The sequence below is a fragment of the Ahaetulla prasina genome, chromosome 9, assembly GCF_028640845.1.
Source record: "Ahaetulla prasina isolate Xishuangbanna chromosome 9, ASM2864084v1, whole genome shotgun sequence".
Taxonomy (NCBI): domain Eukaryota; kingdom Metazoa; phylum Chordata; class Lepidosauria; order Squamata; family Colubridae; genus Ahaetulla; species Ahaetulla prasina.
The window spans coordinates 30,486,135-30,512,096 of record NC_080547.1 but is presented as its reverse complement, the minus strand read 5'-3'; the positions used below and the strand labels follow the sequence as shown (position 1 = coordinate 30,512,096).

The window sequence follows — 25,962 nt, the reverse complement described above, 5'->3', positions numbered from 1 at the left end:
CAGGAGGAGAAACCTGAGAGAGAAACCGAGAAGGAACTTTGAGTTCTGCAGGTGTCCTGGGTGGGGAAGTGCCCAGAGACAGAACACCCTGATCAAAGCTATTGTGCTGACAGAATAGATTAGTATCCAAAGGAGAAGCTTCAGGCAAAACCTGATGGGAATGACAGTAGGGATTAAAGCTGGAAAATAACCTGATCCCGAGGAGTGACTCAGATCAGCATTGTTTGACAGGGAGAAGGTTTCAGGGATGAAGGGCTGATCCTGTCAAAGATGGGGGAGTGGCGAGAGCCTAAAGCTCCCAGCGTATATCTTCCATCCGAGTTCCCCTGTCCGCAGGTACAGGTGGGGTACTTTCTCAACAGGTAAATAAGCAACTTAGTTAAGAGCAGCTCATTCTTTCTCAACCTGGATTGATTCAATGTCATATTATGACCTCTCCCACCTTCTTATGAGTCAGGCACCTTCAAAGCAGCTATGGTTTTCAACTCACTAAGCTGCCCCAGCTGGATTGGATAATTAGAGTTTTAGAATATTTATCTGTTTATGTTTAGAGAGAACTGTGCGTGTATGTATGTGGGAAACATATAAAAAAGCTGAACATGTTAAACAAATGCTGATTACGAGTGATTGGCTTGAGGTATGCCTGGGTATCTGTGCTTGTACATACTGATTTTCATAAGAGCAAAGAATATAGACTAGAATATTCCTTATTGGTCAAGTGTGATTGGACAGAAAAGAAGTTTGTCTCCGGTGCATGAGCTATATGCACAAGTATACATACAAGTAACAAAATGATAAATCATGAATCATAAGATACAATCCTAAATCATAAGATACAACCAACAAGTGATAGTCATAAGATACCAATAGGAATAGGTAATAGGATAGGTGAGAAGGATAATGGTAATACAGCCCTACTACAAAATACGTTTAAATTAAAATATGTTTAATTGAAGAAATGTCCAGAAAAATTTTTTTTTACAAATGGAAAAAAATGGGGATAGTGTTTGCAAAATAAGGAAAAACAAAAGGCTCAAGAATGGATCATTGCTAAAACCATTAGGCAGTCCAAAGGGACAGAAGGAACAACAACTTTTGATGAAGATTGAAAGTTTATGCTAAATAAATAAATAAACAACACCGGATGAACTTTTCACAAATTTTCCCCTCTTATGAAAGAGGCTTCTGCCTTTTTACCTTCTTCTTGGAGAATTTGGAATGCAATCCACCATTTTTGGATATGCTGTTGAGTTCTAGTGCTAGCTTGCCTGTTTTGTATTCTATAATTTTCCATCCTCTTGAAGCCTGCTTGGCAGGACAGCCTGGAAAAATAAAGCTTCATGAGACAACTTCTCTCCCTTGGGGTAGAATAGAAATTGGGAAGCCAAGGAAACTGCAGAATAAGCAATGGCAGCTTTTCATATAACAGCACGGTCCGTGGCCAATAAGGCCCCCCTAATACATGATCAGATTCAGGGGGGTGCCGCGGATATTATAGGCGTTACGGAGACCTGGTTGGGCACTGAAGGGGGCGTGCCCCTGGTCGAGATGTGCCCACCGGGTTTCCGTGCATTCCATCAGCCGAGGGCCCAGGGTAGGGGTGGCGGGGTGGCGGTTGTTATTAAAGAGAGTCTAGAGCCGAGGGAGACCACTGTACCTCAGATTGCCGGGTGTGAATCCCTCTTTGTGAGGTGGGGTCATAGGTGTCAGATGGGCTTGCTGGTCACGTACCTGGCTCCTTGCTGCGTGACAGCCGCCCTGCCCGAGCTCCTGGAGGTGCTGGCTGGGGTGGCAGTTGAGACCCCCAGACTTTTAGTCATGGGGGACTTTAACTTGCCATCTTCCGGCTCGTCATCGACGGCAGCTCGGGAGTTCATGGCTTCCATGACGGCCTTGGACCTGACCCAAGTAGTTGATGGCCCTACTCACATTGGGGGTGGCACTCTGGACCTGATTTTTGTCTCTGGTCAGTGGTTGAGAGATCTGGACTTAAAGGAAATAGTCATTGAACCTTTGTCATGGTCAGATCACTCTCTTCTTCGCCTGGACTTTCTGACCGCCATTCACCACCGCAGGGAGACGGAGCCGATCGTTGGTTCCGTCCCAGGCGCCTGATGGACCCGGATGGGTTCGGACGGAGCTTGGGCCATTTCCTGAGGTCTGGCTCACGGCTCGGTTGAGGAACTTGTTGCGGCCTGGGAGCGGGCGCGGCGGGGCCTTAGACCGTGTCGTGCCTTTGCGGCCTCTGACCCGGCGCGGGTCCCAACCGGCTCCTTGGTTCTCCGAGGAGCTGAGAGGATGAAGCGCGGAGAAGACGCCTAGAGAGTTCCTGGAGGTCTAGCCGTTCGGAAGCTGATCGGACACTAGTGAAGTCCTATACTAGGACTTACCTAGTGGCATTGAGGGAAGCGAGGCGTAGCTACGCCTCCTCCCTCATTGCATCGGCAGATAACCGCCCAGCCGCCCTGTTTCGGGTGACTCGCTCCCTCCTACACCAGGGGGAGCGGGATGACCCGTTGCAGGGACGTGCTGAGGAGTTTAACGGTTATCTATACGATAAAATCGTTCAGCTTCGGGATGGTCTGGACCAAGATTGCGGTGACGCGGGTGAGATGTTCGAGGGTGGTCTTGGCGATATTGTCTGGGATGAGTTTGACCCTGTGGCTCCCGAGGACATGGACAGGTTGTTGGGTAGGCTGAATGCCACCACGTGTTTACTGGACCCGTGCCCCTCCTGGCTGGTGCTGGCCACTCGGGAGGTGACACGAGGCTGGCTCCAGGCGATTACGATCGCTTCTTTGGTGGAGGGCGTCTTCCCGGCCGCCTTGAAAGAGGCGGTGGTGAGGCCCCTCCTTAAGAAGCCTTCCCTGGACCCGGCTGTTTTAGGTAATTATCGTCCGGTCTCCAACCTTCTATGGTGGCATATCAGTTTCCCTTGCACCTGGATGAAACTGTCTATCTAGACCCGTTCCAGTCCGGTTTCCGACCCGGTTACAACACGGAGACGGCTTTGGTCGCGTTGGTGGATGATCTCTGGAGGGCCAGGGATAGGGGTTGTTCCTCTGCCCTGGTCCTATTAGACCTCTCAGCGGCTTTCGATACCATCGACCATGGTATCCTGCTGCGCCGGTTGGAGGGATTGGGAGTGGGAGGCACCGTTTATCGGTGGTTCTCCTCCTATCTCTCCGACCGGTCGCAGTCGGTGTTGACAGGGGGGCAGAGGTCGGCCCCGAGGCGCCTCACTTGTGGGGTGCCGCAGGGGTCGATCCTCTCGCCCCTACTGTTCTTTATCTACATGAAGCCGCTGGGTGAGATCATCAGTGGTTTCGTGTGAAGTACCAGCTGTATGCGGATGACACCCAGCTGTACTTTTCTACACGGACCACCCCAACGGTTATCAAGTGCTGTCCCGGTGTCTGGAGGCCGTGCGGGTCTGGATGGGGAGAAACAGGCACAAGCTAAACCCCGCCAAGACAGAGTGGCTGTGGATGCCGGCATCCCGGTACAGCCAGCTAAATCCGCGGCTGACCATCGGTGGCGAGTCAGTGGCCCCGATGGAGAGGGTTCGCAACTTAGGCGTCCTCCTGGATGAACGGCTGTCTCTAGAAGATCATTTGACGGCCGTCTCCAGGAGAGCGTTTTACCAGGTTCGCCTGGTACGCCAGTTCGCCTTTCTGGACCGGGATGCCCTATGCACGGTCACTCACGCACTCGTGACGTCTCGCCTGGATTACTGCAATGCTCTCTACATGGGGCTCCCTTGAAGGGCATCCGGAGGCTGCAGTTAGTCAGAATGCGGCTGCGCGGGTGATAGATGGAGCCCTCGTGGCTCCCGCATGACACCCATCCTGCGCAGACTGCACTGGCTACCTGTGGCCTTCCGGGTGCGCTTCAAGGTTTTGGTGACCACCTTTAAAGCGCTCCATGGCATTGGGCCGGGTTATTTACGGGACCGCCTACTGCTACCGAATACCTCTCACCGACCCGTGCGCTCTCATAGAGAGGGTCTCCTCAGGGTGCCGTCAGCGAGGCAATGTCGTTTGGCGACGCCCAGGGGAAGGGCCTTCTCTGTGGGGGCTCCCACCCTCTGGAACGAACTACCCCCCGGACTTCGTCAGCTTTCGGACCTTCGGACCTTCCGCCGCGGGCTTAAAACATACCTATTTAATTGTGCAGGACTGAGCTAGATTTTAAATTTATGGGTTTTAATTGGGTTCTGTTTTTATATTTTAATAACGGGCTTTAGAATAAGTTTTTTAATTGTTTTTATATTGTATTTATGTGTTATGTATTTTTAAGTGCCTGTAAACCGCCCTGAGTCCTTCGGGAGATAGGGCGGTATATAAATATGATTAATAAATAAATAAATAAATAAACAGCATTTTTACCTGTTCTAATCTAAAAGTCTCCAAGTGAAGTGCATAACATAGGAACCATTGCAAAAATCAAAATAAACATAGAAAATTCTGGTGTAGGAATGGTAATAAAAGGAAATCCATATTTATTTAGCATATGGCATACCATATCTCACTATTAGAGATCTTTTACCAGAGAATCCTTTAGAATTCTCTTTCTTCTACCTTTATCCTACCTAAAGCATCCTTCTTTATCTAGTCTTACTAATTCTTCTTATCTAGAAGTAACACCCATAGATAAAATGGTGTCCCCAGATCCTTTTTGATGATCAACAGACTCTAGTTATATAAAAGGTTTTGTCAAAATAAAAAAAAAGCTGACAAATCACTAGACTCTATCACCACATTTAATTACAGGATAATATTTAGACCCTTACTTTAGATCAGGGGTGTCAAACTCAAGGCCTGGATTTGGCCTGTGGGGTACTTAGGTCTGGCCCGCAGGGCCGGCCTAGAAATAGCAAAAGACTGGCCCACAGTGCCCCTGCTAGCAAAAACAGGGTGCTGGGTGTCTGTGGCGTCCTGTCTGATCCGGCCCTCGAAGAAATCCAGTTTGACACACTTGGTTTAGATAGAGGACATTCTGGAGGCTTTAGTAGATGGTTGCCACAATGATTATAAATTTGAGGACTGCTGTGCTGTTGTAAATCAATGGTTGTAAGTCGAGGACTACCTGTATAAGTACAACATTCCACAATAACATCAGATTTTTTTCCCTCCTTCCAGAATGTGGGAACAGATAGCAATTAGCTTGGGTTAATTCTTGCAAAAACAAAGTGGGAAAGAACAGCTAGGAGAAAGAACAGATCAGACTTCAGCCATGGATAGTTAGGATGTTTCTATATAATCTATCAAAGCATGCCTCTGTTGAATTTTGGCTTATGTGAAGTACCCCTGCTGTCAACAGAATGATATTCCATCTGTGTGTAATAACTTTAAATCCCCCTGGGCAGATCTCCTGGCTGTAGCCCATAGCTAGCATGCTGATAAGGCCTGGTTAAATGCTTTAAACTGTCATCATGAGAGACCGATTCCTCTCCCTCAACCTCTTTCCCTGGACTTTGTGTATGCTAAGCCCATGGTGGGGATTAATCCTGCTGTTGCCCATGGCATGGCCAGGCTAAGACTCTATTAATAATTCACCAAAGAAAAGATCTATAGATGGAAATGATGTCCTGGCAGAATTCATAAAGCATAAATAAAGAAAACCTGGATGGCCTTCATGGCCGAGAAGAATGCTTGGGATAGGAAAATGGAGGAAAAATGATTATTGGCTGGGTTTTATATTTATTCACTAAGATCTGCTTATTTTAGCCGATTGGACCCAGGTTGCATCTCAGTTGATGACAGCCCCTTGCTGGCTGTGGCGAGGCTCAGAAAGTCAGCAGGATTGGACCCAGTTTGATGGAAGAAGCTTTGATGGCACAACCTTGAGGCTGCAAGCTAGATGGAGATGCTGAAAACACATCTTGGAAGAAAACATTTTGGTGCCAAGAAGTCATCGAGAGGTAAACTCAAGTAGAGCCAGTAGAACTGGCGGGATTCAGCCAGTTCGCACCACTTCGGGAGAACCGGTTGTTAACTTCCTGAGCATTTTGGCAAACTGGTTGTTGGAAGGAATCATTAGGGCACAGAACCGGTTGTTAAATTATTTGAATCCCACCACTGAGTAGAGCCTCTACCAGTGACGGCGAACCTTTTTGGCATTGCATGCCAAAAGTCTAAGCGCATGAGCGATGTCGTGTTCCTGCGTGCCGGCACCCATAATGCAATGCATGCCCCATTTGGCATGCATGCATAACCGCCCACGCTCCCACTGCGCATGCGCCCTGCACTGCGCATGCATGTGCCTGCATCCCCGAGCATGCTCTCCCCACTTTTTCCAAGAGGGCCAGTGTGCCTCTTACCAGAGGACAAATAGCTAGCAGCCCGTTCCCTAGCGAGACAGCCGTTCCCTGGCCAGTGCATGGCGCTGCCGAGATGGCAGGGCCGAGACCGCTGCTGGGGAAGCTCCGAATGCACAGCTTGCCTGGGCTCCTTCCCACTGGGGGCTGCAGGCTGAGCAGGTGGGGCTTTGACGGACCAGCAGCTACTGAGCTCCGAACGTGTGGCTTGCCTGGGCTCCTCCTCGCTGGGAGTTGTCGTTCCCTGGCTCAGCACGGCATCCCCACCCAACCCCTACCACTGCACTGCCTGTGGTTGGGTCTATCACCTGACCCTTGCCATGCCTGCTGCTGCGCCACCGGCCGACTGGCTGGTGCATATGTACACTCTGGAAATAAGAAGATCATTTTCCTGGAGCGTGCATGCGCAATGGGCGGCAGCTCTTCCAGTTTCTGGCCTGCCAGTGCACATGAAACCCAGCTGGCCGGTGCACCAGAACCTGGAAGAGCAATGGGCGATGGCTCTGCGTGCCCGGAGAAATGGCTATGTGTGCCATTTCCAGCACATGTGGCATAGATTCGCCATTACGGGCCTATACAATCAAAGCATCTGGTGCACGTTTTCAATGTGCTTGGAGGCCAAATAGAGGGCTAGCAGGGAGAGTCCTACTGATTGCCTCCTTGCCCAACATGTCCAGATGATATGACTAATATGTGCTCAATGTGTTGAAGCATATTAGTCTTCAGCTACCGCACCTTCATGTTTGGTAGTCATGCTATTTGTCATACTAATCATCATTCTTCTTGCTGTGATTTTCTGGGATGCCTCCAAGTGGATTTTCCAAACCTGAACCATGGGCAGGATGGCAAGTTCCAGCCAAAAATATTCCTTACCTTTAAAGAAAACAAATTCAAGTTTGCACTGTTTATAACTGAGGTGAGAACACCACTAGAATTACTTCTTATAGACCAATTTTTGGCAACTTTAAGACACATGGACTTCAACTCCTAGAATTCCCCCCCCCCAGCTGGGGGAATTCTGGGAGTTGAAGTCCATGGGTCTTAAAGTTGCCAAGGTCGAGAAACATTGGTCTAGAGCCAATCTTTTACTGTTCTGATTCCACCCATATTTATTACTTTTTAAACGAGGCACTTGATGTGCCGTTAATTATTGCTTGTGGCATTACAGTTTCCGTTGAACTAGATTGAGCCAGTGTGATTGGTTCTTCCTGTCTAACACAGATCAAAACACAAACCTGCTTTGCAATTTTGCAAAATGGAAACAAAAGTCCACTTCTGCTTTTCTATTTCATTGTCAGTGTGATTAAGGGTTTCTTTGGGGAGTATTTTTGAGCTAATTCTATTGCCCAAGCAAGGGGTGGTAGTGGTGGAGAGAAGATGCTGTTATCATTGTTCTTGTTACTCTTATTTTCCATCACTTTGAAACTTTTTAGCTACCCTGGAAAAACTTCCCAGGAAGAGTTGTCTGATGGTATTTTTTCTTAAGAATGGAAGTGTGGGAAGCCCAGAAGCTATAGACCTCTGAGAAAGAAAATAAAAGGTAATAAACGGTGTAAGTTTCCCCTGTCCATTTGTTTCCAACTCTAGAGGGTGGTGCTTATTTCTGTTTCTTAACCAGACAATTCTATGGTCACATAATTAGTTTGACTACATGCCAAGGCATACGGAACTGTTACCTTCCCACCAAAGTGATACCTATTTATCTACTTTCAAACTGCTAGGTTGGAAGACTACTAGGTTTCTAAAAAAACCCAAAACCCTAATTTTTGTAAAGCTGCTAGATTGGGAAAGCACATTGTGTACTAAATCACAGAACAGAATATTCACACTTACACATCAGCCACCTTGTGACCAAGTGAAAGGCATTCTTCTCAGGCGAATTGCAACAAGCAATTGCAAAAGTGAATGCTCTTTCAATAAATAAAGTCTTGGTGGAGAAATAAAAATACACCAGAATTTTTCAGCATAAACCCCGCTCTGAAAGACCTTCCCTAGGTCGAAAAAGTACATTTGTGGTACAGTTGGAACACACAGAGCGTGTAAGTAAAACCCATGGTTTTCTTTCTATAGGTGGGAATAACAGGCACAGATTATCTGGCTGCTTGTTTATTGACCTATATCATGCCTCCCACCCCACTCTCAAGGTGTGAGATTCACAGCATGTTAGTGTATAAATTCCAAACTCATTTATCCCAACATGGCCTGATTTCTCCATAAAGGAAGCAGTGGAAAGCATGAGGGGTGTGGAAGAACCTCAAGTGTTTCAAAAAGTGCACATGATCTTTATAAACCAAAAAGGGTCAGGAATGGAGATTTGACCTTGACTATGTATACTTGCAAAGTAGGCAATGCTGATGTTTGCTCAAGTAGGAGAAACTCCAGGTAGGGAAAAAGTAAATCCTTGGGAAGATTGGTGTCAGGCTTAAAAAAACTAAGAAAGACATACTGAGGCTCTGCTAAGCAGATTCCTTTATTGTTCCTCATCTGTAGACAGAATCTTGCCAAACTAAAGCAGGCTAACCACCGTAAAACATGTATTCTGGGAACTATTAGAGAGGAGGCATCTCTCTTACCCTCTGTCTCTCACACAAACTATCTAAACTAGGGGTCTCCAACCTTGGTCCCTTTAAGACTTGTGGACTTCAACTCCCAGAGTTCCTCAGCCAGCTTTGCTGGCTGAGGGACTCTGGAAGTTGAAGTCCACAAGTCTTAAAGGGACCAAGTTGGAGACCCCTGATGTAAACTGAGTTGTCTCTTGCTCCTCTGGAATGCCCTCCATCCCTCCTGGGAATCTGGACAACATTCCATCACAGTTGAATAGTGTAAGCAGGCACACTCTGCTACTATATTCAACTTGTCCCATTTACATGGGCATATCTATCACTAGGTCTCCATCCAACCATTATATGCTGATATAATGGTATTTGAATCAAAAAATAAGAGAGCCTTAATGAGAGTAGAATATGCACATAGGCTTTTCAAACAAAGGAGGTTCACTGTCTTTTCTTTTTTTTTTTCATTTTCCCCCAGATCATTTCCTGAATTATTTTAAAAATTCAGAGCAAACATCCCCATCAGTGTCAGCTGATTGTCTGGATGGAAACAGAAGTAAAATGCAAGTCAAATATGGATAGATCTTGTTATGGCTAGAGAAAAAAAATAATCCTGCGATTCATAAATAAAATGTTTTTGTTTCTAGCTTCAGTTTTCTTTGGCATGTACGAACTGACACCTAGGAAGGCAGTTAAGTCCTTCTCTTTGTCACATCCAGCACAGTTCTGTCTATTTAAAAAAATACAGAAAGACAATTGTTCCATTGGAAAAGATGGTTAATCTTAACCCTAAGGCCATTGTTGTTGTTTTTTAAAGACACCACTGGAGAAGAAAAAAACACAACCAATTAAATCTCTTCAACATTATTTACAGATGATGGTGCCAACTTGCGTTCTGATAGATCCAAGTTCATTAGATGTCAGCATTAACAATACTGCACTTGGCAATCAAGACAGAACTCAGGCTGTTAGTCATTAATCACCATCTGACAGGCCTGAAGCAGAAACTCAGAAAATGGCTCACACGCGTCTCATCCCCAGTAACTCTCCCTGCTGCAATGACGGCTCTCGCTCATGCCACTGTCTTACTGCTTTTCAGCAAGGCAGCCTGGGTGATAAGGCCCTTATTTTGTTCTATTTATATTTATGGGAACTAAAGGAATGTGGGTATGTGTCTAAGTGCATGCAATCAATGCAAGATTTGTTTACAACAATAAACAGGTTTATTGTTCATACGTACAGAAAAGTTGTCACGTCAGCATATTTATCTATTTTTGCAGAGATGTAGCCTTGAATTGAAACTAGATGCAGTACAAGTGACCTTTGGAAGTTCTTCACCAATTTAGAGGCAGAGAAATTACAAGGAGGGTTTTTTTCTTCTTCTGAATTTCTCCAGGGGATGGAGCAATTTTTCCATGCTTTCTCAAGAGCAGGATTTATCTTTTAACAATGTAAATCAATATTTCTCAACATCATTACTTTAAGATATATGGATTTCAACTCACAGAATTCTGGGAGTTGAAGTTCACACCTCTTAAGTTGCTACATTTGAGAAAGACTATGCTTGAGTAATCCAAAGATTCTGGAATCAAAAGTCAGCTTCAAAGAGGGGAGTGTAAAGGAATTCAGTGCGTCCTCCAATTTTTAAAAATGTTTTCTTCCACTGAAAAGGAGCCTCCCACCCTTGTTAAAATATAACATGACTGGAGTGCTCCTGGGTGGAATTTCTTTCTGGTGAAATTTTATTGTTGGAATTGGGGTAGAGTTTGATTGTGTTTGACTTTTCAATCAATGATCTCCCTCACCAGCTTTCCCTGTTTTTTAGTTGAAAAATGTGGGGAAAAAAGACACATATTTATAGATATCATGTAGATCAGGGGATGTCAAACTCAATTTCATTGAGTGCCGCTTCAGGCCTGTGGCTGACCTTGGGGGGGCAGGCAGGCATGGCTAACTGGGTGGGCGTGGTCAGCTTGATGCCAGTCACTGGGCATGGCTGACTGATTGGGTGTGGTTGACTGGGTGGGCGTGGCCAGCTTGACACCACTCCCCAAGCTACTGGCATGTTTCCTCTTCGCATTGGATAGACTGGGCCGAAGCGATGCGGGTAGACTTGGCTGAACCGACGTGGGCTGGCCCCTTACATTTTCCAGGATGGCCCCACAGGCCGGATCCGACCACACTGCAGGCTGTATTTGGTCCGCAAGCCTTGTTTTTGACACCCCTGATGTAGATGGTGCCTAACTAAAGCCAATGTTAGGGGGGGGGAAATGTTTCCTGTGAAGTTTTAACTTTTTTTTCACCCTTTTTTTGGGAGGGGGAGGAAGAAACCCAACTTATCTATTTTCACCAAGTCAGAGAATTGTTTGAAAATACAGAAGAAAAGTTCAGTACAAGGCCTTACTTTCTCAGCTCCATTGGTTTGAGAACCCTAAAGAGAGCCGTGAGTCCAGGAGATGGCAACTCAGAATGACAAAGTTGGAAGGGACCTTGAAGGTCTTCCAGTCCAGACCCCTGCTCAGGCAGGAAACCCTATGCCATTTCAGACAAATTGTTGTCCAATCCCTTCTTAAAAACTTCCAGTGTTGGAGCATCCACAACTTCAGTCGTTCCACTAATTAATTGTTCTAACTGTAAGGAAAATTCCTCAGACCATCAATGCATCAATGATGATTGGCAGTGGACTCATGAATCTTAATCATTTTTGCAGCTTTTACTTCCAAGCTCTTTTGAGAGATAGCAAGCAAGAATAAGAAATGTCATTTGTTTTTAGAAATTTATGAAGCTTTGGGGAGTTTTACCGGCTCACTACAAAACCAGTTCTTGCATAAGGCCAGCACTTCCTTTTTCTTCCATTCATTCATGTCTGATTCTTGGAGAAAGCCTGGATAGGTTCCTACAGTTTTCTTGGCAAGGTTTTTCAGGATGGGGTTGCCCTTGTGTTCTTTCTAGGGCTAAGAGAAAGTGATTATCCCAAGGTCAGCCAGCTGGCTTTGTGTCTAAGGTAGAACTAGAACTCTTCTGGTCTCTACCTGATCTATACCACCAAACTGGCTCAAGTATTTACCTACTGCTGAGTGATGTGAGGGATCCTTGGTGCTCTCTGAGCTTGCTTGTTTTCTTGCAGATGTTTCATTACCCAAACTAGGTAACATCATCAGTGCTAATCCAGTGAGACGAGCAGTGACTAGCACTGAAGATGTTACCTAGTTTGGTAACAAAATGTCTGCAAGACAACAAACTGAAAAAGCACCAAGGACCCCTCATGTCAACCTGAGCTACAAATATTCTCCTTTATTGGTAAGTGATGTCCTTTGCATCAGAGAAACTTTCCTTCCAAAGGAACCTTCTGGTAAGCACATGGGAAGATGAGTGGAATTGTCAGATTTTGGCTTGAACTGCAGCATCTTCTGAGATGGGCCAAATCCTCAGGATGCTGGTGGAACTCCTGGATGAACCCAGCATTTAGAAAGGAAAATGAGGGTCTGACTTGGGAGTTTGCAGTGGGAAATTTACCCGGAGGCTTTTTCTTTACTTAATCTTCTAGACGCCAGCCCAGTGGACAACTGCCAACATACCAGGTCATCTTGTCCATAAATAAAAGCAGCAATGTTTCCAGCCCCAGAATCCCATTTATAATGGGAAAATGATTAATGGCCTCACGAAGCCACAATTCATCCAGGGATAGAAATTATACTTGCTTCCAAAAGAAAAAAAAAACCCACAACCCCAACCACACTTGAGAATGAGTGCTTGGAGAGGTTTGGGCAGATGGGGATGGGGGTGAGGGGAAGCTGGGGGCGATCAGGACTCATCAGTGTTCTAGGATTTTTGACTCTCAGGCACTAGATGAGTAAACTGCAAGAAATGCATAAAAGAAGAAGCTGCAAGCTGTTCAAAGAGAACTATTCTAAAATTGGTTAAAAGGGGTGGGGAATGCAGAAAGAAGCTTAGAAGTTACCCTTGCCAGGTGATACACTACACCTTTGAGCCACATCCTGCAAGGATGACCTGTGGGAATTCATTCTCAGATTGTATGTCTTCTACTGGACCCCCCTCTTTTCTCTTTCCAGCATCCTTTTTCTCAAGCACCAAGGAAACAAGAGGGAGCTTTCTCCTAGGACTTGGAGTAGATCATCTGCAGAAGACCATTGAGACTAGATCCAGGACTATAACTACTTCCCCCTTATTTACACCAGCATGAAACCGCACTTGCTAATATGGAGTCCTTAGTGCTATATGAACTTGTTTGTTTGCATGCAGATGTGTCATTATCTGACTAAGTAACATCATCAGTGTTAATGAGTGTGAGATTTGCTCTGTTTACGTATAGTAGCTTGTCCTGCCTTGGTGGGAGTGTGGTTTTCTCCTTGGTAGGTCCTTGATTAGAGTATTGCGTTTTGCTTGATTGTTTGTCTGGTGTTAATCCCTGCTTATCTGGGAGTTGGCTGCTGGAGAGGATGTGTTCTAGTCTTTTTGTTTTCTCCTTTTTGATTGTCTTTTGAATGGTGTGTAAATGTGGTTTATCTTGATATGTCTGTTGATGGTTGATTTGTCTTGCAGGAATTCCCTAGTCTATTTGGATATAGCTTGGTCTATGATGCTCTGCTTCCCCAACTGAAACTATAGTTTAATCTGTCTGCTCTAATGAAGCAAATCCCCACACTCACTAGAACTGAGGATGTTACCTAGTCAGGTAGTGAAACATCTGCAAGTAAACTATCAACTTCGGAGAGAATCAAGGCCTCCATAGTTCAACCTTGAGCTATATATATTTTCTTCTATTGTTCTTCCTTATAATTAGAAATTTCTGGTCAGCTGCATAAAGTATGTTCAAGCCTAGATTCCCCTAAGTTTAAATGGTTACCTGCTTTCCCAGCGCCACCAGTCTTGTTAACGTTTGTTAGGCCACGATGCAGGGGAAAACAATGTGTGAGAGAAAAAAATATTCACCTGGATGGAGTACAAGTCAAGACAGTCATTTACCTGCAATTGCATCACTTCTGCTTTCATATTCTTTTCAGACCTGAATAACTCTTCTTGTCAGTCTGTTGAGTGGTGAGCTGAGAGAAAGCAGGAGCTGATTAATCTGGAAATGCATAAAAAGAGTTTTCCAGCACGACTGCTGACTTTAATCCAAGCAGCTGTGTTCTTTCACTTTGGCATCTAAACCCATTGTGTAAGTTCTGGGCTTGAAGGAAGCTAGTGGTATATATTTGTCATTGCCTAAGAAATAATGAGAAAAGGAAGGAGAAGGGGAAAGAGAAAGGGGGTTGGCCCCTTGCTTAATCAGACCAGCGAAAGCTACAAAATGGCTGTTGAAACAGGGAAAGAATAAAATGAGACAGACCAAAGCAGAGCTGAAAGCTGAAACAAAGGGAGAGTGAAAAAGTCACAGGCAGCAAGGGATGCTTACAGCATGCTAAAGAGTGTAGGTTTCCTTTTAGATATCAAGGAAAAGTCCAGGGTCCAAGTCAGTATATGTGAACAATGGAATTGTGGATACCAGCTGTGTAAATTTTTTTAAAAAAAATAAAAGCTGGATCTAAGATCGTGCTGTGGTGCTGGGGCAAGAAAAATTAAGAACTCTCTTTCTCCTGCAGCAAATTGCTGTTATTCTATGTTGAATGCAGTATGTGTGTGTGTGTGTGTTTTTAAGCAGAATGCGTAGTTTTCTTCATTGTCCTGTCAAATGTAGCTGCATAGAATTCCACTACTTCCCTATATGAAGTTTATTTTCACCAAAAGTAACCTATTCCCCCTTAAATACTGGTTTTAAATACAACAAGCTAGGACAGTCAATAAGTAGACGAAGGTTGAAAAGTCTCTGTGTTAAAAAAAATGCTACTTTTGGCATTTTGTTTAACTAAAAACACACAAAATGCATCCAATCAAAAGATCAGGATGGTGGAAGGTATGAAGCTATTAGCATTGCCCCACATGACATCCTGCTGATGAAAATGTTGTTCTAACCTCAAATAATTTGTCTCACTCCCTAAAACATAGCCAAAATGAAACAGCCAAGAATTTTTAAAAATGGCTAAGAAAATCCTTCCCAAATTTGGTACAGCCATAGCAGATGTAATAATTCTGCATGTTAATGAGACAGAGGGGTGGGGAGAAGAAAAGGAGAGGTGGGGGGAGGTATATATTATATCCTCTCTCACCTGGACCTGCTTGAGTCCCAGCCAGCCAGCCAGCTGCATTTCTCCAGATCATCTCTTCCAATAAATCAGAATTCCAGAACCCTTTCAACTTTGCAAGCTGATATCTCCTAATAATGAGAACAATGAAAAGCTATGTCCTGGAATCTACCAGAGCAATAAATCTCCAAAGTAAAAACACCCCAGATTTCCAAGTGCATTTGTTTTCCACAATATTGTTTTAGCAGAGTAACCTTGCTGCAATATACTCTGCCCTTGGTAATGTCCAGTAGTCTTCTGACAGATGATACCCAGGATAAAGAAAGGCAGCTGGAGTCAACATGCCTAGGAGGAACTAACCTATGGATCTATCAGCTGGCTTCATGTGTGTTTCCTTTGGTCTGCTAAGATTAATAGTATGGCCAACATCAGTTTCCCATTTCCCATGTTTTCTTTACCTGCAAAAGAGGCTTCTCTTTCTCTCTCCCTCTCCCTCTCCCCCCCCCCTCTCTCTGTGTGTGTGTGTGTCTCTCTGTGTGTTTCTTTACCTTTATTCTCAAGGTGGTTGAGAATTTCTTTTGAATTTCCCCAAGTAAAGTTTTTAAATTTACTTTTTTGTTGGAGAAGCTGAAGGGCACTGATGCTGGGAGTGTTCTTTTGGATTTCACATTTCAACACCAGATTGAACCTTCTCTGGCTGCCAGTACGTCAGGCTGTAAGTTCCTCTGAACCAGGATCTATCCCTGCAATTTTTGGGATATGTTGCTTGGCTCTCTCGTCATCTACATCGGCAGCACATGAGACAAAGCAGCTGCCTCAGAGAAGAACTTTGCAAGAGCATGTCCACGCTCATTAAGAACCAGGCCAAACAATACCTAAAGTGGCAGTAATAACAATTTCAAAGTTGTTGCTCATTAATCACTCTGTCAATCTTGACAGGGCCAGTCACTCCAAAGAATTCAGCTATCTGGGGAAAAGGAAAAAGAAGGGCCTGGGGACATTTGCTTCTTTGAGCAACTTGTCTAAATGTAGCCACAAGAAAAAGGATTTGGTCAATCTGCGAGAAGCTTTGCAGTACAGATGGTCTTTGACTTACAACCATTCATTTAATAACCAAAGTTACAGTGGCACTGAAAAAAGTGAGTGACATCAGTAGCATCTCCATGGTCACATGATCAAAATCCAGACTTGGAAACTGTCTTGTATTTATGATGGTTGCAGTGTCCTGGAGACCACATGATCAGTTTTTACGAACTTCTGTCAAAGTCAGTTGGGAAGCCAGATTCACTTAACAATTGTGTTACTAACTTAATAGTTGCAGTGATTCACTTAACAACTGAGGCAAGAAAGGTCGCAAAACGCAGCAAAACTCACTTCTGTTAGCAATGGAAATTTTGAGTTCAGTTGTGGTTGTAGGTCAAGGAGTACCTATATGTTCCCTTTTTTTTTGAATTTTAGGAGCTGATTCAGGAAACACTGAGCAGAGGGAAGGCATATGCGGCTCTCATCAATAGGCCCCAAAGCCAGGATTTCTGGAAATTTGCATTTTTTGTAGGATTGGGTATGTCTAGTTTAGATTAAGAAGGATTAGGGGTAACATGATAGCAGTGTTCTAATATCTCAGGGGCAAAGAACAGGGAGTCAAGCTATTCTCCAAAGCACCTGAAGGCAGATAGGAAGCAAAGGTTGACAATCAGATGGCCGGCGTGCGCACACCGGTTTTCAGCACTGCCATGCAAGCGAAGGATAGCTGATCGCCCCGGAAGACAAACCGCTGAGCCCATGTGTGCCAGGCAACATGGCTTCATGTGCCCCTTTGGGCATGCATGCCATAGGTTCGCCATCACGGGTATAGGGCTTCCTGCCTGCGCAGAAGACCTCCAATGTCCCTTCCAACTCTTATTCTGTTACGGTAGGCTGGAGAACAAGCTGGCAGCACCCATTGGCCAGTGAAACCTCAGGTACTTGCCAGATACAAATGTGTACTTATTCATGTGACTTTGATTGTTGCTTCATATGTCTGGTGCTCCTAGAGGCTGGAGGCCTGCGTAGGGCTAATCCTTTGGTGGAAAGCAGCTCTGCATCTCAGCCATGCTAGAGAAAGAAAATAGTTAAATCTGGCTCAATTGCAAAGTGGTTGGAAACCTGTGAAACTAAGTTTTTTTGGTATGAGTTAATGGCGATTGATTTACTTACTGGAAAACAGAATCCTGTGTGTTAAGCTTTGGTAAAGGGAATGTTAAAACTGATGGCTTTGCAGCGTCTCTCAGTAGCCCAGATGAAATAGGTGTGACATTGACAAGTTCTATGAGTTTACCCCATTTTTCCCCTAACATCAACCAGTCAAACATAGTCCCAGGGTGCTTGAGTGTTTAAAATGCTTTTTCTTTTCCCTTTGTGTGAAATGGGGTCTGGGCTGGTTTGTTTTTTGTTTGCAGCAGCTCTGCGGTGATTTTCAATTCACATCAGCAAAAAGGAAGGCTAGCAAGGATCTTCTTCAAATTGCTTCTGAAGGGTTTCTGTAATGGAAACAATACTGGCATTGGAGTGCTTAATCACTGAAGTGCTACAAGATGCTCAGAGTGAATGTGCAAACACAGGCTCATGGATTTGGCTACATCGTGCAACTTCCAGTTGCAGCCAGCAAGAAGGCCATTCTGTTTAAGGTTGCATGCCTTTCTCCAAATTTTTGCTGTTTCTCTGGCAAGGTATTTTTTTCTTGAGTGGGCAACATGTGATTTCCTTATCAGCTAGCATGGAAAGACAAATATATCCAGAGGATGCTCTGTGGTTCCCTTTGCCACTGGCAAAATAAACTGATTTAATTAAAGATCAGAGGCTCAGGTCTTGTCTCGTATCCTTTTCTTGTTCTAGCAGCTTTTCTCTGCTCTTTCAGATCCTACAATGATTGGCAGAACTGTCTGGAGACAATGAGGCATAGTGGGCTCACCTCCCAGTGAATCACAGATGAGACAGGTGAGGGTTGAGCAAGCTCAAGGAGAAATCCAGACAGGAGTGAGTGAATGAATGAAGGAATGAATTAATATCCACAGCTCTGCACGGAAGAAAAAAGAGAATCGCTTTCCTTCTCTGAATGTTCCCCACTGCTGTGAGGCACTAGGCTGCAGAATGTCCCAGTGAAGATGACTAATGGGTCCTGGATATAGATCAAAGGCAAGCCAGGCTTAGCTTGATCTCTACATGCCTGCACGTGCTTGCACAGAGAAAACATTTCTTTGGATGTTTCCATTTCAGCAGGTCAGTGGAAAGAATCTGTCTCCATTGATAGATCTGTGGTGAGACTGTATAAGGGGCCCAGGTGTTAGGCGATGCAGATGGCAGTCCCCCAAAACCCTTGTAGATGGCCTGAGGAATTATGGGAAAAGAAGCAAGGAAAAGAGAGCAAGCTTCTTTTCTACCCTGATTGGTATAGAAAAAACAAACACACAGGAGATGTCTAAAATCATATGGAAGACGGGTCTTCTAGCAACACCTGACCCCTGCACATGAGTATCGGAGGACAAGGATTGAAGCTTAGCGGTGGGTTATGGTAGAAGGATTGTGAAACAGACGAGTGATGGAAGTTTTATGAAAGTGACTAGCTCTGTACTCTGATGGAAGGCCTGTATGCAGTTGATTCTAAAATGGCAAAAATGGATGAATTGGGGAGCTATGGAGGTTTATTTATTTTTCTATTTGTATTCCACTTTTATTCTTTTTACGAATAAAAAGAATAAAATTTACCTTTATTCAAGGTGGCCTCTTTCCTCCTATTTCCCCACCCTGTGCGGTAAATTGGGCTGAGAGCGAGTGACTGGCCCAAGACCACCCAGCTTGCTTCTTGGCTAAGGTGGGACTAGAACTCATGGTCTCTTCCTTTCTGGCACTAGACTGAAAGAGCACATTCTGTATGTATGTATGCATGTATAGATGCATGTACATAGATTTAGGAAGTGCCCTTGTCTCCTTCCTAGCACCGAGGGAGAGAGACTGATCCAAGGTCACCCAGCAGGCTTTCATGGCTAAGGCGGGATATGAACTCATGGTCTCCTATTTTCTAGTCTGGTGCTTCAACCACTAGACCAAACTGGGAAGAGGAAATTCTGTCTGTCTGTATACATATGTATGGATTTAGGAAGTGGGTTTTACCCTTCCTTGGGCTGAGAGAGAGGGACTGGCCCAAGGCCATGTAGTTGGCATTGTGCCTAAGGCAGGTCTACAACTTGAGATCTCCTAATATGTGTGTGTACACCCCCCCACACACGTACACACAGAGAAGAGGGAATATAAGCAAGGAGAAAGACATGAGCTTGATATAAACTGGGTCTGCCTGAATGATAAAAGAACCGTCTCAAAAGATGATGAAGAGTATCACAGCTGCTGTTTTACGCTCCACATTTCTCTCTCACTATGAAGCCTCTCTGGCTGCCCATATTTCCTGCTCTGAAAAAAGCTAATGAAAAGGATTCGTTAAGTGTATTGCCCTAGGAAGTTAGAGAGCCTACATTTCTGGATAAGCGATCGCACACTGAAAAACAGGCCAGTCATATGAACCTTATGGGTAGTTGGAATGCTACCCATGAGAATGTAATAGATTCCAAATTGACTAGTAGCATGAAATGACAGGAGAATTTTTCTGCAGAAAATTACAAATCACATCAATTATTTCTCAGGTGAATTTGTCATTATTTCTGAATGTATCAATTTGCCATGCAAAGTGCTCACTAATTGTTTCCCCATTCCGTCCCCAAATTGAGTAGATGATTATTTTGTTCCTATTGGTTAGAATCCATAAATAAAACTAATAGGAGATATGAAAGAATGGAGTTCTTTCTAGGTTCCCCCTCCCCTCCAAATTTATAAGTTACATTTTTGGAGATCTGGACTCTGAAAGCTCCTGCTGGGGAAGGAGATAGGGGAGCCTTGGTTTACTGAACGATATTTATTGTCTTTAAATATATGATAGCTATGCCGACCCAAGTTCTCCTAAATCCATAAACATCTTTTTAACTCACTCAACTCAACTTGGTGAGGCCTCTTTCGGCAGTCGTTTATTTAACTTTTTCCACATGTGGAGCCTGTCGCCTCCATGTGATTTCCGGGAAAACACTGGGATGAGGGAAAGAGAATTATTTGGGAATTGTGGGGAGAGGGTGGGCTTTACCTTCTGGCTTGCTGAAACAGGCCCACTGCCGCTTGCTGGCACAGCCAACAAAATCTTACCCAGCCAAGCCGGCCCTCATTAATCATTCGAACTACTCAACTGCCAGCTCCTTTCAAGATCTTTCAAGAAGTGTTTTCACCCAAAATAGAGCTTGAAAACACGCAGGGCTCTACTTTCAGGAGCTCATCAATCTGGCTATTATAGAGAGTGTCAAGCAGACCCTGACAGACAAGGGAGCTCTGTTTGAGCAGCCTCTCTCTCCCCCCTCCCCAGCTCTTTCTCAACCTGTCATATCAAGAACCTGATCAAATCGGACAGCTTTATTTGTACCTACAGAATAGATAAAAGGGCTGTTCATTGAAACAAATGGAAGGGAGGAGGGTGAATCGGGAGACCTCTCACAAGAAGGAACAGGGAAAAGACATGGAGTCCAGGACAGGGCAGGGCAGGACAAGAGGAGGAAGGGTGGGCTGATCCCAGCCTTGAAGGCTCACATGACCGCACTGGTATTCGTGCTGTGCTCTCCAGGGACCCAGTTTAACAGCTGCATGTAATTATGGGGAAGAAATATTTATATAGGGATCAGGAAAGGGATTTTCATTCTGTGGCTGAGCCCTGCTTGGCATGGAAAAGTCACCAGCTCCATCCTTGTCAACTCCAAGGGTTTTAGTTTTCCCAAAAAAAGCAAGGCTGAGGAACAGTTTGAGGAGCCATTGGCCCTCCAGGGACAATGAATGGACAAGTAATTCCATAAAAGCTGAGCTGAACCAGACACATAACCCCTTACTTACTCCCAACTACCTTGGAAAGAGGATCGGTGTTAGACCTGTTGTAGATTGAGTCTGTAGGGAAGTGAAAATGATGCATGTACTCTAGTTGGGTAATAAAATGTCTGCAAGCAAACAACCAGGTTTGGAGAGCACTAATCTACCTGAGCTACAGATTTTCTTTTCTATTGGAAGTTGTTGGTCCTCCTCCTCCCGCCCCCCCAAAGTCAAGGGCTCCTTGATTTGCAGCTTCATTCTAGTGCAGCTCCAACAGCTTGGTGGAGAGGTGAAGCAACTCAGTTCAAATATTCCCAGAGCTAAGAACCTCTTTGGTGGCTTTGGACAAGCCTTGCTTCATTTAGCCTCAGTTTTCCATTTCACAATGGAATTGAGCATGGCAGAGGCTTTACGTTTCAAAAATGTAGTAATGGTGGCAATTATTCAATTATTAATGCATTTGTAGCACTCTGAACTTCAGAGAATATGGTTAAGTATGGCTGCTGCTGTGCTCATTGGGGTTTAAAGTTAATGTCTTCTTTCCTCCTCTGCTTCTGGTTACCCTAAACCAGTGGTTCTCAACCTTTATAGTGCTGCGACCCCTTTAATACAATTCCCCACGATGTGGCGACCCCCAACCGTAACATTATTTTTGTTTTGAATTTATCGCGCCTGAAGCCATATTGGCTAGCGATCTGAACTGCTTGCGATTGCCTTGAGGACGGAGGCATTAAAGCGGAGACTCCTCCCCTATTAAGTTTATCGTGCCTGAAGCCAGATTAGGCTAGCGATTGGGAGTGATTGCAGCTGGCTTGAGAGGGAGACATCAGAGCAAAGATTTCTCTCTTTTTTAATTCATCGCGCCTGAAGCCGAATTCGGCTAGCGATTTGAAGAGCCTGCAGCTGGCTTGTGAATTCAACCATTGGAGCGCGATTCTTCAACTTGCAAGTATACTTCCCATATTTCCGATGGTCTTAAGCGACCCCTGGCAAATTGTCATTCGACCCCCAACAGGGTCCTGACTCACAGGTTGAGAAACGCTGCCCTAAACTGTCAAGTTACTCCTTTCCTTAAAGCAAAATTCTTAAAATCGTATCACAGTGAAAGGCTTCATTACAATAATATGTTTTTCTTTCTTTTAACAAATAGAGAAGGCCTATTTTTTTTCTCTCACTGGACATTTCTTTTCACTACTTGATTTTTTTTCTTTTTTTTCCAATAGCTAGCCTATATATTGAAAATTAGGGCAAGACTTTTAAAACTTAAAGCTTCTTTTCCAAGGTAAAACCAACTTTCTTTACCAAATTAATAGTATATTATAGAAATGCAGAAATGTTTTTCTGATATTAATGGTACTGGGATAATCTGGGAGAAACATCCATAGTGATTCCGATTATCCCATACGCCTTTGGTGTAGAACATTGAATGACAGCTCAAACAGCAACTATAATAAACTGTGGGAAAAAGCATTCCAAACATTGCTTCCCTGTAGAAGAATTTTCCTTGCCAGCCTATAGTAAAAGGCTTGGCAAATGTGGTGGGGACAGGACTAACCTATGTGACCTCACAATCTTTTCTCAGCCTTCACCAGAGGAATGTTTTTATGCACTATAGATCAGGGGTCTCCAACCTTGGTCCCTTTAAGACTTGTGGACTTCAACTCCCAGAGTTCCTCAGCCAGGTTTGCTGGCTGTGGGACTCTGGGAGTTGAAGTCCACAAGTCTTAAAGGGACCAAGGTTGGAGACCCCTGCTATAAATCATTGATGCCCCTCATGAAGGATAGAGTGAACAGCAGTGAAGCTAACATGCACAGGATACTTCTATTGATGATGGTGGATCAGGTTGCCTGAATGAACGCTTCATATTTAAAATGAGTGAATTTTCTTTGATGGGAGGCAGCAACTTCTGGTGGAGATGGGTTTTCTTCTAGGGCCAGATTGTGAGGGCGCACACTTGGGAAGGTCTGTTTGAAATGAGATTGGCCTTATTCCTTGGAAGTAACCTCCTGAGGCTATATGCCAATAGTAGGCAGTGTTTAACAAACACTGGGTGAGGCTTAGGTAGGACCAGAGAGGCAAAAATGGTTGGATAGCTGTCTCCATTTCTGACATCCTTTTCGTCTATCATCTTGACAGTCATTACTTTCTATGTTTCTGCCTCCCTCAGGCCACTCTGCTTACACAGATCCTTCTTGAATTAAGGCTTGCAATTTTCTTTTGAAATTAGAAAAAAGGAATCACTGGCAAAAGTTCATAATTTGCTCCTCCCTAGGAGATGTTTGATCCAGTTGAACAAAGCTCTCCTCATGTTCTAAAATTGCTTGTAGTAGACAAGTTTCCTAGTTATATAACTTGACACAGTACCAAAATGTTACAGCATTAGGTCTGTCTAGCGTGTGATATTTCTACAAGGTTATAGTGAGCTTCCATGAACACAGGTCAATATTCTGTAGGATCTAAGCATGCTTCTTAGAACAATTGTTGGATGTTCTGCATGACAGAGGCCTGTAAAAATGCTAACATGGAGGAAGTGAGAGAATATTTACTTTTTTTAGGGCTATCTAAGGTATCTATAGAATTCATTGTCACAAAAAATAGTAATGGCTACCTAGGGAGCAAAACTTGACATCTAAGAAATGGATGGATGGGTGTTTGTGCAGGTGGATCAGGTGTTAACTGATCTTCATTCCTTTTAGCTCTATCCCTCCAAAAGTGGATAATTTAAGCTCTGCTAGTAAAGCTGTAGCAGATGCCTGGCCATATTGTCCAAAACCCAGACTTTGTGTGGGGTACTAATGGTACAATATAAAATTATATTGTTTAGACCGGGGTGGGTGGGTGGGAGTGAGAGGATGAAAGATCCCTGCCAAGTAAAACTTTACAGAGTATGCAGATTCCAGTTTGTGGCTTGCAGCAGTTTTAAATCCTCTTGATACTATCCCACTCATTTTTCAAAATATTGAAGTGATACATCCTTCCCTACTCTCTCTCCTCTCCCCTATTCCAGAAGAAGACATTTGTGGTTATTTCTGCTCTGCCAGCTATTAAAACCACTTGTACAATCCGTGTCGAATGAAAAATCAGTGTGTGGCTATGAAGCAAAGGTCTTAATTTACACTGGAGACATTTGCTTTCCTTCCTCTTCTTTAGCATCTTGCCCTTCTTCAGTCTGTTCCTCAGTCTCAGGTGGTGTCCTTGAGAGCATGGAGGACTAAGGAAACCACGGTGGTTTCAGCAGGAAGAAGTAGGGGATACTTCCAGATGTGTAGCTTCAAAGGACACTAGGCGTCTATTCCTTTTCTCTGTAACTGGGAAGAAGAAATGAAAAAAAAAAAACAACCTGGAAAATTACAAGCAAATATCTGTTTGTCTGTAATGGATATTGTTTTTCAGGAATGAGGGAGTTCATTGTAGAAAACCCCCATCTAGGAGCAGCCATATCTATAATATTATAAACAGCTATGGACTCTGGTGATTGGATTCACATCATGCACTAAACTATATTTTGTTTTAGCCATCACTTGATGAGTAAATCACAAGGGGTGGCTTCACAAGCACGCTTAAGTCATGAATCATGGTTTGTAGATTGTTCAAAGCTATGGGTTTTAATCAGGATTTTTGGACAAAGCCAAAATGGCTGGATTGGTCCATCATGATCAGCCATCAATTGTGGTTTATAAGGCATAGTTGTTGGATCCACACAAGCTGCTGAACTAAATCTAAATTTGACACATTATGATTTAACTCAAGTTTGTATTTAACCACCTGTACACTGGCCATTTCTGAGTAAGACATTTGGCGTAGTATATAAATTTGGTGAAATAAGTGACCTAACTTGGTAAAGGAGTTCCTGCAGATTTTCCTCTGCTAGTCGTTGCTGATAATATGGGGTGTCTATGCTCATCTCCGTTTCAAGGTCATTGAGCCAGTGCTGTCCGAAGATCTTTTCGCAGTCATATGACTAGCATGATGTCACAGAACACTGTTACCTTCCCATGGAGGTGGTACCTATTTATTTGCTTTTGAACTGTGAGGTTGGCAGGAACTGAGGTGAGGATGGAGCTCACCCTGTCATGTGGCACTCGGGTCTCAAACCTGGGCTGTCCGCTTTCCAGCCAACAAGCCCAGCATCTTTAACCGCTGAGCCACTGTGCCACCCCAAGTGATCCCACTAGTGACTCCGCTAGTGTCTTATAGTCAGCCAACCCTCTCTGACGAGACAAAGTTTGGCCTCACTGTTGTTATTTTGGAAAACAGTGCTGGCCTCTGGAAGATCCTTTAAGTTATTAATGGGAAAATGCATTCTTGATTTTACTGAGTGATTACGGTACATTTTTCAATTCTTCCAGACTGTTCAAGGATGCAATGGCAGTTAAAAAAAATAAACGTTTTGCATACTTTGCATGTACTATACTGATTATAAATGTTTATCTATACCCATAAAGAAGCAAAGATGATTTTCTTGCAAATCTTTGTCCTCTTTTGATCAGAAATGCAATACATTTCATCAGAGCAAGTATAACTTATGAACAAGTGATCTTTGTGCCTGGTTATTCTTTCCATGCACTGCTAATAGCTCTGATCACATATCTCATGAAGGCATAATGCATTTCTTAAAGTGGGTTTGCTTCCATGTGGTTTGCACAGTACTGATACAGAGGATGGAAAGCACACTCACGCAAACTGAGCTATATTATTTTATAAAGCATTGTTCCTAGATAAATATGTTGCATAACACTGCCCCGTGGTGGTTTATTCAATAAACCACGATTCAACAAACCCTAGTTTGGTGTACTGGTATGACTTACTGGAGAAAAAAAATTGGAAGCTGAGGATGATTCTTCCTGGGAATCATGTTAAAGAAACAGCCTTTCTAAATGAAGAGGTCTGCTAAATGTTTCCAGGAGATGTTCTTTGGTGGGAAGAAAATGATGTCTCTCTAGCTATTTGTCATGATGTTAAACAGAGGGCCGACTGCTGATCATACATCATCATCAAGTAACATCTCACATTAAACAA

General features: G+C 44.0%; 2 long non-coding RNA genes across 3 annotated transcripts in view; one reads left to right on the top strand and one right to left on the bottom strand.

The window, feature by feature from the left end:
- The window catches only part of LOC131203752 (uncharacterized), a 39,220-nt gene that overhangs the window by 759 nt on the left and 12,499 nt on the right, over positions 1–25,962 (bottom strand). The window contains exons 2-3 of the long non-coding RNA XR_009156473.1: positions 15,039–15,145; positions 13,858–13,960 (exon numbers count right to left, since the gene is read on the bottom strand). This is a non-coding gene — a long non-coding RNA (uncharacterized LOC131203752). The remainder of the gene's footprint in view (positions 1–13,857; positions 13,961–15,038; positions 15,146–25,962) is intronic.
- LOC131203753 (uncharacterized) lies at positions 44–9,471 on the top strand. 2 transcript variants are annotated; one of them, XR_009156474.1, is made up of 5 exons: positions 44–362; positions 5,730–5,923; positions 7,132–7,235; positions 7,753–7,859; positions 9,350–9,471. It is a non-coding gene; the product is annotated as an uncharacterized LOC131203753 (long non-coding RNA). The 2 variants fall into 2 exon arrangements; XR_009156475.1 differs by lacking the exon at positions 7,132–7,235.